At 41.9% G+C, this 16,481-nt stretch overlaps 1 pseudogene; it reads left to right on the forward strand.

Annotated features, from left to right (window-relative positions):
* The first annotated feature begins 1,532 nt into the window (after nt 1-1,532).
* Nucleotides 1,533-2,108, forward strand: LOC102272222 (small ribosomal subunit protein eS12-like; annotated as a pseudogene).
* The last annotated feature ends 14,373 nt before the right edge of the window (nt 2,109-16,481 follow it).

A 16,481-nucleotide genomic window follows, 5' to 3' on the forward strand; every position in this document is an offset into this window, starting at 1 on the left:
ACTGATTGGATCTCCTTGCAGTCCAAGGAACTCTCAAGAGTCTTCTCCAACATCACAGTTCAAAAGCATCAATTCTTCAGTGCTCAGCTTTCTTCACCATCCCCATAATCAGTTATATCAACAGGCTAAAGAAGAAAATCATATAATCATATTAGTAGATACATAAAAAGCATTCAACAAACTTCAATATCTATTTATGATGAAAACTCACAGAATACTAGAAATAGAGAGGATTCTCTTCAATTTAATGAAGAACATCTACAAAAACCCTATAGCTAACATCATAGTTGGTGGTGAGAAACTAGATACATCCCCCCCATAACTAGGAATAAGGCAAGGCTCCTTCTCATCATTGCCAACACTGTTCTGAAAATCCTAGCTAAATTAATAAGGGAAGAAATTTGCTTTCCTATATACCCCTGAACAGCAAGGAGATCAAACCAGTCAATCCTAAAGGAAATCAACCCTGAGAATTCATGGGAAGGACTGATGCTGAAGCTGAAGCTCCAATACTTTGACCAGCTGATGCAAGGAGTCACCTCTTTAGAAACAACCAGGATGCTGGGAAAGATTGAGGGCAAGAGAAGAAGTGGGTGACAGAGGATGAGATGGTTGGATGGCATCACTGACTCAATGGACATGAGTTTGAGCAAACTCTGGTAGATAGTGAAGGACAGGGGAGCCAGGTGTGCTGCTGTCCAGGGGTCTCAAAAAGTTGAACACTATTTAGCAACTAAACAATAACAAAAACACCAGCAATGGACATACGGAATTTGAAATTAAAAGCACAACACCATTTACATTAGCACACAAAAAGTGAAATATCGAATATAAATCTAACAAAATGTATACAAGATCTATATGAGGGAAACTACCACATTCTGATGAAAACAATAAATACATAAAAGAAAACCTGAAAAGGGGAAGATAGACCACGCCCATAAATAGGATGATTCAATTTTGTTAAGATAACAATTAATTCCAACTTGATCCACAGATTCAACACATGCTCAAATAAAATCCCAACAAAACAAGTCACCTCAAGTTGGCATAACCAACTCATTTCAAATTTTACATGGAAAGGCAAAAGACTCTTAAGTAGTCAATACTATATTGAAGAAGGAGAATGAAGTCAAAGGACTGACGTACCAAGCTTCAAGTCTTACTATAAAGGCATGGTCAGCAAAACAATGTGGTGTTTGCAAAAGAATAAACAATGGATGAATCAGTGGAACAGATACAGACCATACATATATAGTCAATGGAGCAGATGTAGATACATACAAATATAGTCAACTGATCTTTCATAAAGGAGCAAAAACAACCACACAAAGGAAAGATAATCTTTTCAACAAAGTATTCTTGAACAACTGGACATTCACATGTAAAAAATTAATCTAGACACTGACCTTATACTTTCACAAGAATTATTTCAAAATAAGCCATAGTTCTTTCCCTCCAAATCCCTCCACCAAATCAAGGTGGAGGCTGTGGGCGTGTTCAAGATTCAGCTCCACCTACAACCCATCACCATGGCCCAGGAAGACATTGCTGCTAGAGGTGCAATGGATGTTAGTACTGCTCTGCAAGAAGTGCTGAAGACCTCCCTCATCCATGATGGCCCAGCAAGTGGAATTCCTTAAGCTGCCAAAGCTTCAGACCATCGCCAAGCCCATCTCTGTGTGCTTGCATCCAACTGTGATGAGCCTACGTATGTCAAGTTGGTGGAGGCCCTTTGTGCTGAGAACCAAATCAACTTGACTAATGTTGATGACTGGAGAAGAAAATGTCAACCCACTCCAGTAGTCTGGCTTGGAAAATCCCATGGACAGAGGAGCCTGTCAGGCTACAGTTCATGAGGTCACAAAGAACTGGACATGACTGAGCAACTGAAAAAACACAAAGTTGAGGACAACAAGAAACTAGGGGAGTGGGTAGGCCTCTATAACATTGACAGAGAGGGAAAACCCCATAAAGTGGTTTGTTGCAGTTGTGTGGTGGTTAAGGACTATGGCAAAGAGTGTCAGGCCAAGGATGCCATCAAGGTGTATTTAAAATGCAAGAAATTATCAAAAATAAAAACTAGACTCTTGTCCCTCAAAAAATAAACAAAAAACTCAACAAACTAACAAAAAGCGCTCATAGACCTAAATGTAAAATGTAAAGCTATAAAACTCCCAGAAGATAACATGGCAGAAAAATCTAAGTGACCTTGTGTTTTCTGATGAACTTTAGTTGTAACAAAAGCATGATCCCAGAAAGAAAATTTGGTGAGTTGGATTGGATTAAAGTTTAAAACTTTTCGGCAAAAGACACTGTTAAGAGAATAAAAAGACAAATCACAGACGGAGAAGAAATATCTGCAAACACACATGTCACAAAGACCTTTTATCAAAAATGCATAAAAAATTAAACAATCGAATTCAAAAATAAAAAATCTGAACAAAAACTTGACCAGAGGAAATATACAGTTGGAAGGTAAGCATCGGAGATATTCAACATCATGTGTTATTAGTGAATTACAAATTAAAACAATGAGGTACTACCCCACACCTATTAGAATGAATAAAATTCAATACACTGACAATACCAGATGCTGATAAGGATGTGGGGAAATTTTCATTTGTTGCTAGTGAAAATTTCAAAGTGATGCAGCCACTTTGGAAGACAATTGGGAAGTTTCTTACAGAGTTAACCATAGACTTATAAAAAGATTCACATGCTCCTATGTATTTATCCGATGGGTTGAAACTTACGTCTAAACTTCATATGAAAACCTACACATTAATGTTTATAGCAGCTCTAGTCAGAACTGACAAAAATTGGAAGGAAATAAGATGCACAAAAAAGATTTTCACAACCCAGATAATCACAATGGTGTGATCACTCACCTAGAGCCAGACATCCTGGAACGTGAAGTCAAGTGGGCCTTAGGAAGCATCACTATGAACAAAGCTAGTGGAGGTGATGGAATTCCAGTTGAGCTATTTCATTTCCTGAAAGATGATGCTGTGAAAGTGCTGCACTCAATATGTCAGCAAATTTGGAAAACTCAGCAGTGGCCACAGGACTGGAAAAGTCCTGTGAATGAAAAGTCACTTTTCATTCCAATCCCAAAGAAAGGCAATGCCAAAGAATACTCAAACTACCACACAATTAAACTCATCTTACAAGCTAGTAAAGTAATGCTTAAAATTCTCCAAGCCAGGCTCCATCAATATGTGAACGGTGATCTTCTAGATGTTCAAACTGGTTTTAGAAAAGGCAGAGGAACCAGAGATCAAATTGCCAACATCCACTGGATCATGGAAAAAGCAAGAGAGTTCCAGAAAAACATCTATTTCTGCTTTATTGACGATGCCAAAGCCTTTAACTGTGTGGATCACAACAAACTGGAAAATTCTGAAAGAGATGGGAATACCAGACCACCTGACCTGCCTCTTGAGAAACCTGTATGCAGGTCAGGAAGCAACAGTCAGAACCGGAACAGACTGGTTCCAAATAGGAAAAGGAGTTCGTCAAGGCTGTATATTGTCACCCTGCTTATTTAACTTCTATGCAGAGTACATCATGAGAAATGCTAGGCTGGAAGAAGCACAAGCTGGAATCAAGATTGCCAGGAGAAATATCAATAACATCAGATATGCAGATGACACCACTCTTATGGCAGAGAGTGAAGAAGAACTAAAGAGCCTCCTGATGAAATTGAAAGAGGAGAGTGAAAATTTGGCTTAAAGCTCAGCATTCAGGAAACTAAGATTATGGCATCTGGTCCCAACACTTCATGGGAAATAGATAGGGAAGCAGTGTCAGACTTTATTTTTCTGGGCTCCAAAATCACTGCAGATGGTGATTGCACCCATGAAATTAAAAGATGCTTATTCCTTGGAAGGACAGCATATTAAAAAGCAGAAACATTACTTTGTCAACAATGGTCTGTCTAGTCAAGGCTATGGTTTTTCCAGTGGTCATGTATGGATGTGAGAGTTGGGCCATAAAGAAAGCTGAATGCCAAAGAATTGATGCTTTTGAACTCTCAAGAAGACTCTTGAGAGCCCCTTGGGCTGCAAGGAGATCCACACAGTCCATCCTAAAGGAGATCAGTCCTGGGTATTCATTGGAAGGACTGATGTTGAAGCTGAAACTCCAATACTTTGGCCACCTGATGCAAAGAGTTGATTCACTGGAAAAGACCCTGATGCTGGGAAAGATTGAGGGCAGGAAGAGAAGGGGACGACAGAGGATGAGATGGTTGGATGGCATCGCTGACTCAATGGACATGGGTTTGGGTGGACTCTGGGAGTTGTTGATGGACAGGGAGACCTGGCGTGCTGCGGTTCACGGGATCACAAAGAGTCAGACACGACTGAGTGACTGAACTGAACTGAAGATGTCATTCAATATGTGAATGGACAGATAGTGGTACATTCATACAATGAAATACTATTCGGTGATACAAAAAAATGAGCTCTCAAGCCATGATACAACAGAGATGAATCTTAAATGCATATTTCTAAGTGAAAGAAGCCAATCTGAAAAGAGTGCATATTGTATGATTCCAACTCTATGGCATTTTGGAAAAGATAAAACTTTCGAGACAGTAAAAAGTTCATCACTTGTCAGGGGTTGTGGAGGAGAGATGGTGAAAATATGAATAGGTGGAACAGAGAGTCTTTTGTATAATGTAATGATTGTGCATAACTTTACATACTTGGAAAAACCTGAGTTTTTTCAGTTTTTTCATTAAGAGTGAAGCTTAATACAAACAATGGACTTTAGTTAATAACAATGTGTCAACTGGTTCAACAATTGTAACACCAATGTAAGTATTAATAAGAGGAGAAACTGTGGCCAGGAGATTTGGGAAGTCTTTTATTTTCCTTTCAATTTTTCTGTAAACATACAATTTCTGTAAAACATCTATTAAAATTATATGGATCAAGGAAGAAATTCAGAAAACATTTTGAATTGAAAGAAACTGTAAAGACACCATATAAAATTTGTGGTATGCACTTAAATCAGTGCTTAGGGAAAATTTAGAAGATTCTATGTTTATATTAGAGGGAACAAAGATCTCAAATCAACAACCTAAGCTACTATATAAGATGGAAAGGGGGCAAAATAAACCCAAAGTAAACAGAAGGAAGGAAATAATTAAAAGAAAATAAAAAAAAGCAATGAAACAAAAGTTGATTATTTGAAAAAAAATTTTAGGATAAATCTTTAACCAGACTAACCAAAAACAGAGATGGATGTACATTACACATAGTATAAATGACAAGATGGAAAATCCTAACAGACCCTAGAGATATTAAAAAGTTAATAAAGGAATTTTATGGGGAAACTTTATGCACTTAAATCCAACAAGCTAGTCTAAATGAGCCAATTCACTGAAAACTACAAAACCAAAATTTATACAAGAAGAAACAGATAACCTGAATAGTCTTATCATTATCAAAGACATTGAATTGCTATTTTAGAAAGAAAAACTGAAAACTTCAGGCTCCAATGGCTTCACTAACAAGTTCCAACAAATATTTTAAGAAGAAACATCAGTTCTACACAACCTATTCCTGAAAATAGCAGGAAATCTTTCCAACTAATGACTTAATCATTGCCCTAACACCAAAACCAAACCAAAACAGCATAAGAAAGGAAGACTACAGACCAACATCCGTCATGATTGCAAAACTCTGCAATATAATATCAGTAAATTAAATGCAGAAATACATAAGAAGAATAATATACCAATAATTACCAAGTGGGGTTTATCCTGGGAGTGTCGGACTGGTACAATTCTGAAAATCAAGCGGTAAACTGCCTTAACCATCTAAAGAAGGAGAAAATACATAAATAAATTGATGTAGAAGAAGATTGGACAGATTTCAACACCCATTTATGTATTTTTTGAAACCCTCATCAAAATAGAAGTAGGACAGAAATTCTCAACCTAATAAAACTGTATAAAGGACATGTACAAAAACCCTACAGCTGATATCATACTTAATGATGGGAGACTGGAGGCTTCCCTCAAACAAGGATCAAGATAAGTATGTTTACACTCAGCAATCCTGTTTAACATCTTATAGGATGTCTTAGCCAGTATCATAAGACAAGAAAAAAATAAAGGCATGCAGGTTGAAAAAGAACAAATAAGATTGTCCTCCTCTCATAGAAAACATGATTGTCTACTTAGGCAATCCCAAGAAATCTACAGAGAAGTTTTCCAGAACTAATAAGTAACATTAGCATGGTCACAGGATAAAGGATCAACACAAAAATATAAAGTCTATTTCTAGATACTAGTAATGAATCACTGGAAACCAAGATTTTAAGTGAAAGTGTTAGTCACTCAGTAGTGTCCTACTCTTTGCCAACCCCATGGACTGTAGCCCACCAGGCTCTTCTGTCCACGGAATTCTCCAGGCAAGAATACTGGAGTGAGTTGCCGTTCCCTTCTCCAGAGGATCTTTCTGACCCAGGGATCAAACCCAGGTCTCCTGCATTGCAGGCAGATTCTTAACCACCCAAGCCACCTAGGGTCCATTACAAAAGCTCCAGAGATGAAATGTACATGTGTGCTCAGTCCCTTCAGTCATGTCCAACTCTTGAGACACTATGGACTGTAGACTTCCAGGCTTATCTGCCCATGGGATTCTCCAGACAAGAATCCTGTGTAGGTTGCCATGCCCACCTCCTGGGGATCTTCCTGACCCAGGGATCAAACCCGCATATCTTGCATCTCTTGCCTTGTAGGCAGATTATTTACCCACTGAGTCAGTTAGTTATAAATCTAACATTAATAAAACATTTGTAGTACCTGTATGTTGAAAAAAATGTAAATGATAATAAAAGCAATCAAAGATGATTTCTATAAATACTTAGGCGTGTTTGTCAACATTATCTGATTTTAAAAGTTACTATAAAAGTCATCAGGGCTTCCCAGGTGGCCCAGTAGTGAAGAACCTGCCTGTCAATGCAGGAGACACAAGAGCTGCAGGTTAGATCCCTGGGTTAGGAAGATTCCGTGGAGTAGGAAATGGCAACCCACTCCAGTATTCTTGCCTGGAAAATTCCATGGACAGAGGAGGCTGGCAGGCTACAGTCCATGGACTAACAAAACAGTTGGGCATGACTAAGTGACTGAGACATGACATAAAAGTAATCAAGACAATGTGTTAGTGGAAAAGGGATAGACACATAGATCAGTGCATGGTTTCTAGAAACAGACCCACACAAATATGGTCAAGGTACAAACAGAAGTCAGTGCAGAAAGGAGGAGCCTGCTAAGGGTAAGCAGTCAGAGGGGAGGAGTTTGAACACACCACAGACCTCCAGGGACCCCTTGTAACTATGGTTACCATAAACTGAATTCAGAGAAGTCAGGTAAGCTGTCTGCATTCTGACAGTCAGGAAGTGATCCAGTTCCTATTCCAATAAGATCCCTCAAGCTCCAAAATGCATACCTGGTTAGTTAGCTCTGTAATCATCAAATTCTACATCTCAGAAAATGACTATATCACTTACCTTGAAAGGGAGTTTAGGTAAGGGTAGTTTGGGATTCTATAAGATTTCAAGTGTTTATCAAAGTGTCTGGCAGGGGCAAAAATCAATGAACCATAGTCATGACTTTCTATTCTAATAAGAATTGGATTATTTGTATTAGAACTATGGCCCTTCAGTTGGAACATAAAAAAGTCACATTGTCAAAATTACAGCTAAAAAATACCTGAAATCACCTGTAAATTAATCTACCTAATTTTTAATAATCAATTTTATGGATAGTTTATAAAATAAATATATGTAAGTATATGCAGTCTTTTTCAGGTTATAATGAAGAACACTGACAATAAACAAAGTTTACAATTTGCTGTAAAATGAGATCATTTCATTCACTAGGCTTGGGCTGATGGCACATCTTTCAGCCCCAGAACTGTCTGCTCTAGGGTTTTAGCAAGATTTCTTAAAAAGTGCAAAGTGTAAAGAGAGACACCACACCTCACAGGATGAGCTGGAGAGAACCTTCCTCTGCATGGAGACCCCTGCACTCCCCAACTCCAAGTTCCTAAATCCTCGGTGGGCATCCTTGGACACTACCACAGAGCATGACCCTTCTGGGTGGGGCCAGGATGCCACACAGCTGAGCTTCAATGCCCAGGGACAGGACAGCTGTCTACAGCTTCTCCAGAGCACAGGAGGCCGAGATCCCAGCTCTAGGATTTGTTTGCCTGGCTCATCTCCTTGTTCCCCCTTGCTTTCTCTCAGGCGACCCTGTGAGTGTGTTCTCAGTGGGGAGAAAAGGGCTGGAATGCCCGCAACCTTGGTGCAGAAGCACTGGGAGGCAGAAAGGTTTAGCCTCACAGACTGCCAGGCACTCAGCTCAACCCTTTGGCTAGTCCCTTCAGCAGCCTACTTGGCCTGACTTCTGATTAAAAAACAAAACAAAATTTCTTGCAGGCCAACTGTAGAGGTTAAAAGGCTGGATTCTTAAGAGTATTACCTCAAAGAGAAAAGCCAGAACTGGGCCAGTTTCCCTTCCAGCCAAGTCTAAATAATCACATAGGACCTGAATAAAAAAAAAAGTGATAGGGGTAAAAGAAGAAGAAATCATGCAAAAGGAGACCCTAAGAGGATGTGAGAGAGGAATGATCACAGCCGGGTGACGGCAAAGCCCGTCAGCCCCAGTAAGAGACAGAGTTCAGACCCAAAACCCAGAGCCCAAACGCCAGGGACAGGCAGGAGGAAAGTTCTGCAGGGTCTACTCTGAACCTCTGAATATCATTCCCATCCTCTTCACCCTTTCTCATTTACAAGATAAATAATTTTAAGATGTAACTAAAATTATTTGACTATCTTTTAATCACTAGAAATTGTGCATAATTATTTTACCTCCACTCTAGTGCCAAGAACTGCTGTGAATTACTTGGCTTCTCAAAGTGTAGAAAGAAAATGCTTCAATTTTGCATTAATTAAAGAATTTTTTTCCCATTCCTGTCCATTAGCCGCCACCACGCTACGGCTAAGAATGGTCATTACAACAGACAGAAATAGGAACATAAATTTCCTGCTAATGAAAATGTCAGGGGGAGATGCCGTCTATCACAGAAGGTTCTGATGTGGCGACAGCTTTTTTTCTGCCTTGCACCTTTCTCGAGTTTCCAGGAGACCTGCTTGGAAGGGCAAGCGTCTTTTATTTATAGATACCTGGAAAGCATCCTTTGCAGTAGATTGAGGACTATCCTCAGATCCTAGTAAATATTCCATTGATTTTTAAAATTGCTCCCTTTCTTATCAGACCTCACAGGGTCTCGGCCTGGGAAGCCTCGCTGACCTTCTCCCCTCCTAACGAGGCCACTTTTCTTGAGATCAGAGGCAGCACGTGCGTCTGCCGCCTGCCTGCCCCTCTCTCACCATTTCTGAGATGAACATGACATCAGTCAGCCGTGCTCAGTCGGTCCACCTTCCTCATCTCCTCAGGGTGGAGAGTTCCATTGCTCACAGTTTTGAGAGCTTGTTCAGAAACACTCTCATTCTGCCCTACGCTGAAGGATGGATTTGGTGTTGGGTGGTGTCCAGCTCAAGCTGTGGTACACAGCTCTCTGGCTTCCTGGGGCACACATGCAGATCTGAGCACTGGGTCCTTGTACCCACACACCACAGGCCCAGCCCCAGAGCTCCCTGGAGAGGGTTTGTCCCTTTTCAGAGAAAGCCATCTCCCTGCCAGGCTTGCAGCTCAATTGGAAGCTGCTAAAGGCAATGTTGTTTTTCCCATAATAATCAAAGGCCAGGAGACCCACTTTGGAAAACCCTAGTTGACTTACAGAGAGAAAAATGGAGTCAGGAAGTATTTTTAAAACCCAGGCACCTTTGAAAATCTTATGTACATCAATCTCTACATGGGTCTGTTTGCCCTTCAGTTTCCTTTGGCTGGTGTGGCTGTCGAGAGGGCTCTGGTCATGACAAACCCATGCTTCTTCCCATAGGATGGCCTTCCCCACTCAGAGCCTCTTTACCAGTATCATAGTCAACGGGGCTTGTCCACTACAAAATTGCGCAAGCATCCAATAAGTCCTCAATAAAGTTTATTAGCAGGAAGGGGGCTAAGAGACAAACAGACTACTCATTAGTCATTCTCTACACAATTGTGCTGGCCTGGCTGTCAGAAGGATTCCAAAAATATCTGTTCTCCAGAAAACTTCCAGACAGGTTGTGTTGAATGACTATTTTAGAAATAATATTTCAACACATTAAAATGACTATTACAAGCCACCGTTTGGCTCCAGTTCAATTAAAGATGAATGGATGAAATCAGTTTCCTGGATCCAAAGGTCTTTGATTCCAGTGACCACTAGTAACTGGTCTGCCTCAGGTTCTTACATAGCACAGGAAGTCGAGATGGTCAAAAGACTGGGCCACAAAGTACTGCAGAACTTCTCCCCCTTATTCAGTCCATGTTTGATGAGTGTTTACTAGTCACCAAGACCTTCTCTTCATTTCTACAGGCTATGCATCTTCAGGTATGTTCTCTGTGATGTCTGCAGGAAGAAGTAACATGAGGGTACTAAGAAGCAGGAAGAAAGCAAGAATTCAAAGGGTAAGAAAAGCCAAAGCCACGGAGACATGGACCCAGGATCCGTCAGGGTGGAGATGCTGGAACCAGGAATGGAGGCCTCGGGCAGGCTGGCTGAGTGAACCATGGCCAGCTGATGCTCATGAATGTGCAACACGCTATGTTGCTTCAGCCATGTCTGACGCTATGTGACTCTATGAACTGTAGCCCGTCAGGCTCCTATGTCCATGGATTCTCCAGGCAAGAATACGGGAGTGGGTTGCCATGCCCTCCTCCAGGGGATCTTCCCACCCCGGAGATCAAACCCATGTCCACTGCAGCTCCTGCATTGCAGGCAGAATCTTTACTGCCAAGCCACCAAGTAATCCCCAGGACATACTGCTGTTTTACCTTTTTCTTATCCAAAGGAAAACTGAGTTCCATGTGCACATTTCCATGTGTTTCAAATAACAGAAACACCAATAACAAGACATGTAATGCTCCGCTCAAGAAGCCAAGGGTGACTCCTACTACTGAAATAAGTAACCTAAAACCAATAGCAACTAAAAATCTCAGAGTCTCTCAGGAAACACAGCTCCTCTGCAGAATTTGTCTAAGCTCAGGAGTGATGCCTGTAGCAGTTTTAATGCTATTCAGGGCTGAACTCTTCTCTGCACAGCATTGAAATACCTTCAAAAAGCACTTTCCCAAGGACACCTCTTTCTTGAAAACCTCTATCATCTCAGAAAGCATCGATATTTAACAGGAACCACACCAAAGAGCCATCTTACAGCTTTAAGCACCCAACCAACCACATGGAGAGAATCAATGGAGCCAGGTAAAACCCCATTAAGTCTAATTTATTCTCATGACCTAACACAGTGGCCCAATGGATGCTAATCACTGACAGGTAAGAAAGATACCACATCCATGCTTAGGGAGCTCACAGACTAATCAGAAAATAAGGTAGCCAAATGATGGTGGCTCCAAAAACGGAATATGGTACTCAATGTGCTTTGTAGGTTTTGGAGATGGGAGAGTTCTACTGCTAAGCCAGGTAAAGGCCTTTCCATTCTGTGTAAGATTTAAGACCTGGAGCTGTACCAGAAGGGCCCCCAGCCTTGAAGAAGATCTGGACAGTGATAGGGCTTGGGGTTGAGAGACAGGGAGCAGCCTGTGGGATTAAGGAAAGTTGAATAAGAGCATGAGGTTTCCCCAAATCTTCAAAGAGCTTTTTATAGGATTTCCTGGGACTTTAACTGCAATCCTCCCTCAAGAAGGTGAGCACCCTGATGCCTGGGTTTACCCACACCAGAGGGTCCAGGGGAGGCTGGATTTCCATGCAATGAGCTAGAAACATTTGCAGACGTGACTTACCCCACTAGGACTGCCCCCAACTCTACTGTCCCTGGAGGCCAATGGCCTGTCCTTCAGGTAAGAGCTGAGTCATCCTAATAAATAACAACATCTCATATTTATTAGTTGTTCTGTGCCAAGAACTGTGCTAAGTGTTTCACATGCCATATATCATGTTATCCTCATAACAACTCTCTGACATTTATTACTCATCTTACAGAAGCGAAAGCTGAGAGAAATAAGTAATTTGCCAAGGTCACGGGGCTGGCAAGGGGAGGACCAGGGTGCCAGCCTACCTCTGACTCCAGAGGCCTGTCTCTCTGCATCCAGCCTCCTCTCTCAGGAACAGCGTTGTTGCTTAACGAAGACCCTTGCCCTTTGTGCCAAACTTTTGTCGATATTGTTATTTAAAGGGACACATCCCAATTTATCCCAGTATCAATTCTCTATATCATTTACCTCAGCACTGATTGTATCGTTCGCAAATTAGCATTAGGCAGCAATTTCTGGTTCCATATAAAACAATTTAGCAATCTAGCCAAGAAAATGAAAGATGTAAAGCAAAAGCCTGGTTGCTTGAACTTAATTCTCTTCCTTATCTTCTTGTTACATATTGACGTATCTGAGGCCATTCAAAAGCATCCAACTTGTCTTGCCTGAGTGCAAATCAGATTATTGACAATGAAAGCCATTTAATAGGTTATTTAAATGTTAGCATCCTATCTCTGTGGGATCTGCTTCTTGACTGGCTTCTACTGCAGAATGGTCAACTTCTGTTTATAAAGAACAGAGGTGTCTCTGTTTTTGTGGTCCAAGTGTAGGTGCTATGGCATGCCTGCTCCAGTACCTGCAGTCATCTCTTTCCTGATCACTCCCATCCCAACGTTCTAACCCTGGCCACCCCAGATATGGGCCTGTGTCCCCGTGAGCCTGCTATGCCTGGCTGCACTGCTGCGAGGAGACAGGCCAGGCAGCAGGCGCAGGGCTGTCTGACCTGACAGCTCTTGAATTCGCTGTTCAATCAACCACAATTCAGTGGACCCCAACTATTACTCAGTACAGAACCAGTTCCTACAAACACACTCTAGAAACATTCTGCCTAGTTCCATTTATTTAACAATATCCATTATGAAGTGCCTGCTCTGTGTTTGGTATTGTCTTCAGGTCTGGGAGAGAGAAACAATCGTAGCAGTTAAAGCAACCAAAACCTTTACTGTGGAGGACACTGTGATGGGTCCAGATCTCCTTTCAATGAAGTATTTGTGTCCGAGAGGTTGGGAGTATAGTCAGCAGGTGGCTTTCACCTGCCAGCTGCTTCTGGAATTGCCTCACCCAAGGTCACGCCCCTACCCAAGCATCCCACATTCAGTGACTGATGACTACAGAGGTAGGAAAGCCTGGCCATCTCAGCTCAACTCTTTTTTTTTTTTCCAAGTCTTTATTTAATTTGTTACAATATTGCATCTGCTGTATGTATTATTTTTTGGCCACGAGGCAGGTGGGATCTTAGCTCCCCGACCAGGAATCAAACCTGCACCCCTTGCACTGAAAGGCAAAGGCTTAACCACTGGACCACCAGGAAGTCCCCTAGCTCAACTCTTAATGGCTTTTGCAGCTCTGAAACTCCGCACAGGTGGCCGTTCTGCCTGGCTACAGCCTGACTTCTCCCGTGGCTTCATCATGCTTCCCCTCCCTTCCTTCTGCAGCTGTTTAGACCAAATGCACACTTTCATAAGCATCAGGCACACTAAATGCCATCTCAGTGTCTGCTTCTGAGAAAACCCAACCTGTGACAACCACAGGCAGGAGTAGTCCAAGAGGAAGCACATGCTGAGGCAGGGTTTTGAAGCTGGATCACTCAGTCTCTACTCCACCGGCCATAAAGACCGCATACTCCTGGAAGGTGTCGGCTCATCTGTCAAAGCTTTCATGGGTGCTGATGGTGATGATATATTTCCTGAGGAAGTACGTTTGCACAATGTATTTGGTAGTTGGAAAATATGAGGTAAATAACTGAAAGAATGATAGAATCCAGCTTACCTGGATTTTCATTTGGAAAAAGATAATGAAGAGATAAGAGAAATCCATTGCCACTCAAAAGCTACTGTGAAGCCCATGGACCTCTTTGGAAACATACATAAGGGCCCTCAGCTCTTGCAGCAGGTGGATAGAGAGGCGAGGACCAGGACTTGGATGGACACTTTAGAATGGCTAAGCTTCCTAGAAGGTTATACTCCCAGTTTCCAATCTGGTGGGTCTGCTATGCTTGACTGAGGCCCTAACTGAGAAAAAAATTAGACTCTGACACTGGGATGGAGACATCAGAAGAATGCCTTGGAAAATCATGAATCTCCAGATTCCTCAGAACTGTCTGCAACTGCAGGAGTGGCCTGTCTCTCCCTATCAGGAGGTAACCTCTCTTAAGTGTTAAGGATTAGTCACTCAGTCATGTCCAACTCTTCATGACCCCATGGACTGTAGCCCACAGGCTCCTCTGTCCATGGAATTCTCCAGGGAGGAATACTGGAGTGGGTAGCCATTCCCTTTTCCAGGGAATCTTCCATACCCTGGGATCCAACCCCGGTCTTCTGCATTGCAGGCAGATTCTTTACCATCTGAGCTACCAGGGATGCCATCTCCTCCCCTTGCTTTCAGGCAATGCAAAGTCCTCCCCCACATCAACACAGACCTCTACCTCCCCTACTCCGGCACTAGGATTAAATTACAACAAAAGGCAGCTGGGTTCATGCTGGATCTGATAAGAGAAAAAGTGTTGCACCTTAAAGGCACTACAAGATCCTTCCAGGACATACCTGTTAGAGCCAGGTTACAGACAGACTTGGACACTGAAAGCGCTTGAGCGAGGGAACCAAAACAAGAGGTTGAAGTAGACGCAGTTTGTTAATTTGGGAGCACTTTTTCACAGTACAAGATTTGAAACCTTGGCAAAAACCGAGGAGATGAAAAAATGTGCTACTAAGATGTCTTCTGGGAGCATGGAATATGCAAAACGCCACACTAAATGCCAGAATTGCCACAGTAGAAAGCAGAAGAAGGAATTGAAAGGATCTAGCCATGCCAGGATGGATAAACCCTGGAAGGCCAAAAACCCAGATGATTATGCTCCATGGGAAAGTCTAGCGAGTATCTCATTCACAAAAGGTCTAATAGAATGCACTGGCGGGAGGGGCACAGGATCTTTGTGAAGTTCAATGATAATTCCCCTCTGCAGACCACAGATGGTGGTAGAGGAGGCTGTTACAGAACTGGGCAATGGAGACAATGGAAAAAACACTGAACCCATAGGGGAAGAGTCATTATGTGGTACAGAAGCCAAGAGGACATAATTATTATAGTAAGTGCAAGGTCAGAGGACCACTGATCTGCAGAGCATTATCAAGATGGTTAAGAGAACACAGCGTCCCTAGAGGAGAAATAGAAGAGCAGCCAAAAAGGATACTACTCAATTTGTACAACAAAAAAATACAAAAAAATCAAAAAATCAAAGGGGAATGGTAAAGAAATCGAGGGCAGTTGTCCCAACAAAAAGCCATGATTCCTTGTCCAACTTTTAGACCTGGATTCCACTGAATGGATAAAAATCCATGTCCTCACAAGGGGGGATCCTACAATACTATGGCAAGTATACCCAATAATAGTTCTCTGAGTCCTTCCCCAGAGAGAATTGCACTGTGCCCTAAGGAAAGGGAAATAACCAACTATTTTTAAGACTGCTGGACACAGGATTTGGATTGACATTGATACCCAGAGACCCAAAGATTTATCACAGTCTTCTGGTAGAAGGAGATAGAGGGGAAACATGTGATCAGTGGAGCTCTGGCCAAAGTCTGCCTCACAGTGGCCTCACTGGATGGAACATCAGTATAGACATACTGGGAAATTGACACATGGAGTCTTTTCCTGTGGAGTAACAGCTGCCTTAATGGGGACCAGCATCCAAGTGGAAGCCTATATCATCCCCCTAAATGAAGACAGAATTTAAATAATTATATTGTATCCCAAGGCAATAGAAATTTGAGCTCCTTTTAAAGATCTAAGAGATGGAAGGGTGGTGATTCCCATCACATCTCCATTCAGCTCACTAGTGTAGCCCTAGCACAAAAAGCAGGTGAATCCTGGAAAATGACAATGGACTCCTCAAACTCAACCAAGCAGGTGCCTAAAATGCAGCTCCCTTATCAGATGTAGTATCTTCACTACAGTAGATCGATATGACCTCAAGAACACGTTGCAGCCTTTGATTTAGTGAATGTATTATTTTCCATCACAACCAGAAAAAAAGCATCAGAAATGATTCTGGGAAGAACAACAGCAAACATTTACAGGTTTCCCTACTCCTCTTTTAACACTCAGTCATGATATAGTCGAAGTGATCTGAACCATCAGGAGGTCTCACAAAACATCCCACCGATCCCCTATGTCAATGACATCATGCTAATCATATCCAACAGAGTTTTGGGGGCTTTGGTAATACACATGTATTCCAGAGGGGGGCAGAAAACCTCCTTCAAAGACTCAATGCCCTTGCATATTTTTTTAAATTTTATATTAGAGT

The sequence above is a fragment of the Bos mutus genome, chromosome 18 (genome assembly GCF_027580195.1).
Source record: "Bos mutus isolate GX-2022 chromosome 18, NWIPB_WYAK_1.1, whole genome shotgun sequence".
In the NCBI taxonomy this organism is placed as follows: domain Eukaryota; kingdom Metazoa; phylum Chordata; class Mammalia; order Artiodactyla; family Bovidae; genus Bos; species Bos mutus.